Raw genomic sequence first — 10,000 nt, 5'->3', positions numbered from 1 at the left:
CGATTACAGCCTTCCCAGCACCTCAAAATAAGAGGGGTGTGAGACGGTTTTTAAAAATGGTAGGGTATTATCGTAAGTTTATAAAGATTTTTTTTCTGACCTTGCTACTCCCCTGACTGAATTATTAAAGTGGAGTAGCGAGTGTCAGAGGGCATATGAAAGTTTAAAATCTACCCTAATAACTTTTCCTTTATTACATTCACCTGATTTTTCTCTCCCTTTTTGTTTATCCACTGATGCAAATGATACAGGAATAGGTGCAGTCCTACTTCAAGAGGACTGCAAAGGAACTATGCATCCCGTCGCTTTCTTTTCAAAGAAACTGTTATCAGCTGAATGCTGATACTCGACTATTGAGAAGGAAGCCTTGTGTTTGGTCAAGGCCATCATTCATTTTGGTGTTTATTTGTTAGCTTCTGCGGAGCCCATTAAGGTCTATACGGATCATAATCCGTTAATATTATTAAATAAATTTAAGGGCAGGAATCAGCGTATTTTGAGCTCGAGTTTGCTTTTGCAGGAGTATCCTTTGTCTATACAGCATATAGCTGGTAATACAAATACTGTACCCGATGTCCTTTCTAGGTCCTTTGATGAAGTTTAGGAACAAATGACCATCTTTCATTGTTTTAGGACTCCATATATTTTGTGCAAACTGTTTTTATGTTAGCAGAGTTTGTTTGAGGTGCATTTAGTTGAGCATTAGTAATACTTGTTTCCTAACACAAATAATTTTGTTGAATGCTTTATTTTTCATGCAATTGGTTCGTTAAATTTGATTAGTTTTGAGAGGAGTAATTTAAATTTACATAAATTTTTGCCCTTAAAAAAATAGTGAATTATTTTTTCCTTTGAGGAGACTGTAATATCGTTTCATATTTCTTTGGTTTCTCTTTACCGTTAGTTAAATTTTTGCTTTTTTACATAAATCTTCAGAAACTGCTGGTTGATTCTTTTTGCTCCCCTCAAGGGTTTTGTATTTGTTGTTATATTATTGTAATCATCCGCTGGCTTCCTTTTTTTCACGTTTCTACGAGTGGAGGATCGTCTTCAGTAATTGCCTCTTTCGCCTAATGGTTTTACACTGTTTTTTCTTGTCACCCTTACTCTATGTGGGGAGTATTTCATCATGCGAAGGTTAATCGTCACCGTTCTCTGAAGGGAGGTTCAGCATCCCCAATTCATACTGGACTCTTCGTCACTGTTTTCTGCAACATTGCCTTCTGACCACGGACAGGACATTGAGACGTTCGCTTTTATTTTTTTTTAAATGCCTGGCTGCTGGCGAGTTTATCTGTGGGTTTTCATTATTTTTTTGCCTCCCTGTAAGCAAGGTCAGATATACCTTGCATCGACGAGTACATTGCTGTATCATCCGGGAGTCGTCAGGAGGCCCTCTGAGGCCAGAGAAAGGTGAGCATCCTTCTTTGCCCGCATTTGCTTTCCCCTTTATGTGAGTGGTCTCTAATGTTCGAGTATTGCTTCCAAGCATCAACTGGAGGTTCCTGTGAGAGCCTTTGTAGACAGTTTTCCCTGACTGTAGCAGTTCAGTGAAATTTCGCCATATTTGGTGAATGAACAAATATCGATTGGATGAGCTAAGGTGTATCTCAATTATTTTTGTAAATTATTAGTGTTAAGGAAAAGTCAGTCATTAATGTTAAGTTTCCTGGCTTTTTCTCTGCCTATCGTGTATACATGAGTGAGTGTTGATTTCGTTCTACTACTGAGACATTTCTCTCTTACTCTTCAGTATAATAGTTGGGTAGGAGTTTGAAGTATTTGAGGGCATTTATTGTGTATGCTTGGGTACTTATTTTTCTAGTTCCTCAAGCAGGTTTTCGAGGACATTTCTTTGAGTTTTATTTATAAATAATTAAGTGTTAAATTTAGACATTTTCTTTTTTATTGTCTCTCCCTTTGAGTGTTTAGTTACCTGACATCTTGTGTATAGTAAATCTTTGTCTGGACTGGCAATTGATTTATTGAACGGAGGATCTGTTTTAAAAATAACAGAGAAATAACAATAATAATCTATTGTGGCTTTTGGAAAAGAAATTCATAACCATAACAATATATATATATATTATATATATATATATATTATATATATATATATACATATATATATATATATATATATATATATAATATATATATTATATATATATATATATATATATATATATATATATATCAGACACAAAAGAACTGCAAGAAAGGTTTTTATCATGAAGAAAAAAAAAACAGAAAGGACTGAAAGTGAACTTTGGAAAGACAGATCTAATGAATAGTAGTGGAGGAGGACATGAAGGAGTAAAGATTCAAGTGGAAGATGGTACAGTGCTAAAGCAGAACAATGTGTTTAACTCCTTGGGATCAATAATAACAGAGAAGGGAGGTAATGAGAATGCAGTGAGACAAAGAGTGGAAGAAGCGTGGCAAAAATGGAAAGAAATTACTGGAGTTGATTTAGACAAGAAAATGCCATTTAAGCTCAAATTGAAAATTTATAAAATAGTTATCAAGTTACCAGGTCCATACTGTTATATGGGGCAGAAACTTGAACACTTAAGAGGAAAGAGTATGGACTGCTGGAGAGAACAGAGATGAGGATGGTAAGATGGATTTCTGGAATATCGCTACTGGAAGGAGAGAAAATTAAGATAGAAGAAGAATGTGTGGTAAATGCAATGTAAAGGAAAAGCCCAGGGAAACTCGTCTAAGATACTATAGCCAATGATAAGAAGAGAGTAGGTAGAATCAATCAAGAGAGCTAAGAACTTGCCAGTGATTGGGAGGAAGAGTGTGGGCCATCAGCACATCAGATGGATGTATGTGGTGAGGAGGGATATGGATGAGGTGGGACAGCCTCCCTTCCCAGATCTGTATAGTCAGTCGAGAAAACAACCTTTATCGGTCAAGATGTAAATTTTTATAAACATAGTTGTTGTAATTTGAAATTATATATTTTTTTCTTTCTTCAATAGGGTGTTAATTTTCCGCTAGGCTGGTTTTAATAACGAAATAACTTTTTTTATACAAATATTTTTGAATTATAAATTTAGACTCAAGTTGCAGCCACCTACTGTTCTTTAAGTGAAGTTTTTTTGCCAGTCTCCTAATGATTCATGATAAGTGATTTTTTTAATAGTACTTTGATTATTTAATTCAACAGTATCCACATGTCATTGTAAATTAACTCCAGTTAATCATCTAACAGTTAAATCGTTATTTAAGAGCAAAGTGAAAATTGGGACTCAGTTACTTCAAGCATCTTCGATCTATTTTCTTGCCTATGGTGTAGTCAAGGGAGGTATAGTGATGCTCAAATCTCATGCGACCTGACTCCATAGGATTTCGTTCAAAATTCACTAACTGGCAACCTGGATGCTCCATATTTATTGCATATAATCAGGCCATAATATGTTTCATAAGAGTGAAATCTTTCATATATTTCAGAACTGAAAAAATGTCACGTGTAGCCAAATTTGAGAATAAACTCTCATGAAACATTTTCAAAACTTTCGTTCAAACATCCCTGAAGCATTTGACCAAAACGAAGTCATTATCAAACCTCAGTTCAAATGTTAAATAAAATAAGCGAAAAAATTGCCATAACATAAATAATGCTTCCAAAGCAGGCATAAATTTAAGGTAGTCGTATTTGATTGCTTTTACACCTCAACGCTGAAAAAATGTAAATATGTATATACAAAAGTAGAATACACCCACCGATATCAACGTGCGAGGGGAGCATGTGTGACGTATCATTAGTGTCGGTGCAACAACAACCATCTGGTGTAACTTAAATAGGTCTACAATGAGTAGCAGCGACAATGAAATGATCTTGAAAACATTCACTTTATATGTGTTAAAGGAATATTTGGATTTTCATACATAACTGTTTGTTATATTTCTTAAATATTTTAATGATGGCATACTAGCAAATATTCGCCTATACAATTATTCTTTTATCAAAACCAGATATTCCTCCTAGGCCTAAGTGTTAGATTTCTTTACTTTACATTCAACATTCACATCACTCTGTTAACAATTTCTGGCCAGAAAGCGAATGAGGTTATATAACATTCTTGCACTTCAAATTACCTTATAGAAGAACAAATTATACACCAAAACAGAGCCGAAGAACTTTTAAGAAAATAAAATTTTAAACCAGTTGAAAAACAAGTGTTCCATACGCTTTCATATTAATACTTATGATATTTCCATTAATAGCAATCTTCTCAATTAGGGGATAAGGGGAACCGTACAGATTCCCGAAAGCTATCTTTGCTGTTTTTAAAACTGAAATTTATGTACATTTACATAACTGGGGATTTGTTTCTCCAATCTTCTCAATATAATCAAAATCATCATCGTCTTTTATTCCTCAAAGAACAGGTAATCTCTACAAATAAAAATATTAGTAACAGATTACATCTCAGAGGGCTTAGCTTATTTTGTTAGTCCTTCCTATAAATCATTTTGCAACATACAGACAGCTTAAACCCAGCCTAAAACTTCAACATTCAAAGAAAACTGCTTGTAATTCATATTCTTATTGTATTCCTCAACGAACAGGTAATCTCTACAAGTAAATTCATTAGTAACATATTACATCTCAGAAGGCTTAAATTAATTTTTTAGGCCTATAACACGTTTTGCAATATACAGACAGTTTAAACACAGCCGAAAACTTCAACATTCAAAGAAAACTTGTTTTAGTTCACATTCCTACTCTGAAAATGTTATGACTGCTGAGGTTATTAGGTCTACTGTCATAATGCTGCAGACGTAGTTATGTTGACCAATCCGAGGAGCATGTTAAACGTGCTTTCATTGATGGCACCACTTACCTTATCACACCGCAATTTGAAATAAGCAACGCAAAAAAAAGAAGAAAAAAAAAGATCAGTTTAAATCACAAAGATTAGGAATTATACCGATGCATAGAAGGGATCATATTTATATAACCATAAGGAAAATTGGGCTAGCTGTGAATTCGCAAATTTTTCGACATGTATGGGATAAAAAAAAAAAAAAAAAGTTTTTAACCCCAATTGGCAACGTCACATTGAGTCTGAGAATCTTGACGATACGAAAAGAATCATGTCGCACGAGATTTGAGCACCACTGTACGTGGTGCCCTAACAACGCTCGCTGAAAGTTATAGTACCAGAGGCAAATGATTTAATCCAGAGTTCTGGTATATTCGAGAAAACTTCAAAAGGTGTAAAACTTACATTGGATTTGGACATTTTTAAATACTTTCCAAAGTGCCTCATTCTTTGCTGCCAGTTTTTGAATCACTGTATATTAAACTGCTAGTACCAAAGTTGAATAACTAAACCACCCCAATAACTCCCTACCAGCCATAAGTTTACACAAGCCTGTAATTCTGTGTTGTTTGTCACTCAGCTTTTTTTACTTCGTCCAACTCGTAACGATTTTTCTCCAGTTATTATTTGTTTGCTTTTATAACTTAGTATTTTATTTTCGGAGCTATTTTAAGACTTTGCATTATCCTAGTTTAATGTATTTGCAGCTTTGTGAGTGAGACATATTATGTGTTAAACATTAGCTAATAAAAAAATATTACCATGGATGTTTCCCTCTGCCCTATGTCAATATGAATAATATATATTATATATTTAATACTATATTATTTATATTAATATATATATAATATATATATTATATTATATATAAATAATATATATATATATATATATTATATATTTTATTATATAGAATTAGCTAAAAATAAAAAAATATTACCATGGACGTTTCTCTGGCCCTATGTTCCCTATATGAAATAATATATATATTTTATATTAATATATTATATATATATATATATATATATATATATATTTTTATATACATATATATATATATATATATGTATATATATATAATATATATAGCTAATATAAAAAAATATTACCATGGACGTTTCCCTCTGCCCTATGTATATATAAATCATATATATATATATATAATATATATATATATATATATATATATATATATATATATATCATATATATATATATTTGTATATATATATATATATATATATATATATATATATATATATATATATATATATATGTATATATATATATCTGTGTGTGCGCGTGTGTCTGAGTAATTTATGAGATTATGCATGCATCATCTATACACAAAATATGTATGAGAGACCAGAAACTTAGGAAAAAGCTACTCAATCAGTTTTCTGTGTGTATATTTACATAAAATCCATACACGGAAATGTATTTCAAACTCTGTGAATAAGGACGTCCGCCATCCCATCACAAAATGTAAGATTCAGTGTCAAATTTATCACAAAATCGATTGTTATTCTACTTTTTGCTCTCAATATCAAGCAAATTTTCTTCTTTAATATTCCTTGATAAGTATTAATTTCCCTATGATTTCCAAGCATATTAACCGAAAGTATATTTTGGTTTGATACTAAGAAAATATCTTTTTAAGATATTGGAGAGAGAGAGAGAGAGAGAGAGAGAGAGAGAGAGAGAGAGAGAGAGAGAGAGAATTCTTACCATTTCAGTGTTGTCGTTCATCATTATGAATTTTCCACGGGTACTGAGTTCCGTATCTGAAAAAAAAAAATCATTAGAAAACCGATGTTCATGATAAATGATCTTCATTTCATAACAGTCCTATCTTGATATCCATTCGCTTCAAAAAACATTTATGATTGTTTTGTTATTATCCTTTGACTTTTGAGAGAGAGAGAGAGAGAGAGAGAGAGAGAGAGAAGAGAGGTGAGTAGGCAGATTGAGAGAGAGGAGAGAGAGGTGGGGGGAGGGGGTAGGGGGAATAGACCCACGAAAATGGACAGGTGGAGAAATTATTCTCATTCCTCCAAGGATTTATTAATTATGATTGAAAGCGTGAGGAAATCGGAGGTTTAACCGAATTAAGCAATGGAGGACAACTTTAATTCAAGTAAACAAAATTTCTTGAATAATTGCAATGAAAATAATATTACGACAAGTATAAAAATGGATATACGTAAATTAGCAAAAAAAAAAAAAAAAAAAAAAAAAAAAAATCTCAAGACTATAGTAGAAAATCCAAAGGTTAAATTCAGTCAGTTAAAAGTTCTTTGGATTTCGTTTTTGTCATTTTGTTTTCAAAGATGTGTTTTGAGGTCTGCAACACATTGCCTCCGTATGGCTGAATACGAAGACCGTTCTAAATGTCTCCTAGTTGGATTATACACCAATTTATTAACATGGAATCTGAAATATTGTTTTCCTTGGGGGAACTATTACAGCGCAGTGAACATTCGCCTCGGTATACAATTTGTAACTCACATGAAAATGATAATTTCTGTTTATGAAGAAAAACATATTTCTTATCAGAAGCTTTCGTATATCCTGTATATATTGTATATATTGTATATATTTCTTCAACAATAAAACTTCACTTATTTGACATACTCATTTTTGTTGCCAATTAAAAACGCCGTCATGAAATATTACCTCATATTCGTGACACCAAATGTATTTATGTAGGCGAAGCAAACCCTTGCTTACAAGATTTGCATTTTTTGGAAAAAATTTAATTGAAACATTTGTTCAACATTTCTTCAACAACATTAGCTTATATATTATGAATAGCGTACGTGAAATTCTATTTTTTTTACATTCAAAACACTTCCAGTGATGACAGGAAGGACTTGAAGTTTTTGGTGCAATTTCATCTGCTTATATGAACCTGCTAAACAGTATGATATTTACTTCTGTTGGCCTGTCCTCGTAAGCGGTGAACTTGTGATGAAATCGGTTGCAAGAATAAATGGTAATTTAATATTGCTATAACATTCAGTTATTATTATTATTATTATTATTATTATTATTATTATTATTATTCTTAATTATTATTATTATTATTATTATTATTATTTATTATTTATTTATCAAAGTCTTTTTCAAGACATGAATAATTTTTGTTCCATTGACAGAAGAAATTTATTACGTTTAGAATTTAAGTCTGACCTAGATAAAATGCCACGAAGGCCTTTTTCTGTGATTTTGTTAAATTATTTCATGCTTCATAGCACCGCTAGAGAAAGATTTATGGAACCAGCGAAACAGGATGATAGTATTGTCTCTGGTTGGGCCTGTCCTCCGTAATTTGTAAACTTGCGATGAAATCTCGTTTTGCAAAAATAAATGGTAATTTAAATTTATTGCTATAACTTCAGTGCCGTAATTATTTCTCAGTTATTATTATTATTATTTTTGCTCTATCACAGTCCTCCAATTCGACTGGGTGGTATTTATAGTGTTGGGTCCGGGGTGCGTCCTGCCTCCTTAGGAGTCCATCACTTTTCTTATGATGTGCGCCGTTTCTAGGATCACACTCTTCTGCATGAGTCCTGGAGCTACTTCAGCCTCTAGTTTTTCTAGATTCCTTCTCAGGGATCTAGGGATCGTGTCTAGTGTTCCTATGATTATGGGTACAATTTCCACTGGCATATCCCATATCCTTCTTATTTCCATTTTCAGGTCTTGATACTTATCCATTTTTTCCCTCTCTTTCTCTTCAACTCTGGTGTCCCATGGTATTGCGACATCAATGAGTGATACTTTCTTCTTGATTTTGTCAATCAACGTCAGGTCTGGTCTATTTGCACGTATCACCCTATCTGTTCTGATACCATAGTCCCAGAGGATCTTTGCCTGATCGTTTTCTATCACTCCCTCAGGTTGGTGTTCGTACCACTTAATACTGCAAGGTAGCTGGTGCTTCTTGCACAGGCTCCAGTGGAGGGCTTTTGCTACTGAATCATGCCTCTTTTTGTACTGGTTCGCTTGCTATGTAGTTTATGGTTTCATTTTTCGTATTGCACTTCCTACATATGGGAGAGATGTTTACTCAAGTCAGATCTCATCACCATGATTTGCTTTTCCAGGCGCCTTTTCCAAGGAGGTTGCTGTTTTGGTTTCTGTTGGGTTGGTTGTGCTGGTTTGTTGTTTGGTGTTCGAATCCCCATCAGTTCTGCTACTAATCTTGCTCCTGCATATGCCAAGTTATTTGTTTCTGTGATACTGGTGGTGAGTATTATTCCCATTATTTCATTGACCGCACTTGTTTTCTCCCTTAATTTCTTGGTGTTGTAGGCTTTCATGGAGGGGATCTTTGTTCTCTCTGTATCTGGCTCCATCCATTGTCTAATCTTTTCTACCCATTCCGTCCTCTCTGTTACTTTGTTGGTGTTTCCTCGTGTGTCGTTGTTTGATACCTCATCCTCCTTGTCGTCTTCTGTGGCATCGTCTCTTAGTTCGTCTTCGTGTAATTCGTTGTCGTGTGACATTTCCCTTTCCAGTTCTTCTCTTTCTGTTGGGGAGAGCCAGTTGTTTTTCTTTATGTTCCATACTTGGTCTGCAAGCCTCTGCTCTGTTTGGGGGGTGTTATTCCTCTCATTCCAGATGTTGACCAACCTTCTTCTATATCATCTCTCCGTCGGGTTGCTTCTGATGTAGCATCTCCATATTTCCTTATTTTCTTCTCTTGTCCATTTCTTCCTTTGGTTTGCTTCTGTAGCTCCAATCTCAGGCTGTTGGTTACTGTCGTTGTGGTGGTGAGTTGATGGATGACGACCTCCAAGTACCTGACCGTCTTCCCCTCTATTGAATTGAATACCTAGCTGCCGGACGAAGCTCCTCTGTTGCCAGAGGTTCCATTTAGGTCGTTATCGTTTATTCCTTCATTTCTTAACATCATTGCTGAGTTTTGCTATTTAACCCATAGCTGGACCCTACCCCATCAGGGATAGGTACTCATTTACAGCTGAGTAGACTGAGGAAATTATGGCAAAGATCCTTTCTCAAGGAATCAACGCCGAGGAGAGCGGTCACCCATCCAACGACTGACCAGCCCCAATGTTGGCTAACCAGTCCATTGACGAACTACCCCACTCTGTCACGGCGCCACATTATTTTTATTATTATCATTATTA

General features: G+C 34.1%; 1 protein-coding gene across 6 annotated transcripts in view; it reads right to left on the bottom strand.

Annotated features, from left to right (window-relative positions):
- LOC135205591 (tyramine receptor 1-like) overlaps nt 1–10,000 on the bottom strand; it is a 294,701-nt gene that overhangs the window by 145,542 nt on the left and 139,159 nt on the right. For all 6 annotated transcript variants that reach the window (XM_064236355.1, XM_064236356.1, XM_064236359.1 and 3 more), the window contains one exon: nt 6,570–6,625. The gene's annotated coding sequence lies outside the window, so the exon portion shown is untranslated. The remainder of the gene's footprint in view (nt 1–6,569; nt 6,626–10,000) is intronic.

Source organism: Macrobrachium nipponense, chromosome 24 (genome assembly GCF_015104395.2).
Source record: "Macrobrachium nipponense isolate FS-2020 chromosome 24, ASM1510439v2, whole genome shotgun sequence".
Lineage (NCBI taxonomy): Eukaryota > Metazoa > Arthropoda > Malacostraca > Decapoda > Palaemonidae > Macrobrachium > Macrobrachium nipponense.
Note: the sequence above shows the minus strand (reverse complement) of the source record. Positions and strands in the feature narration are given on the sequence as shown.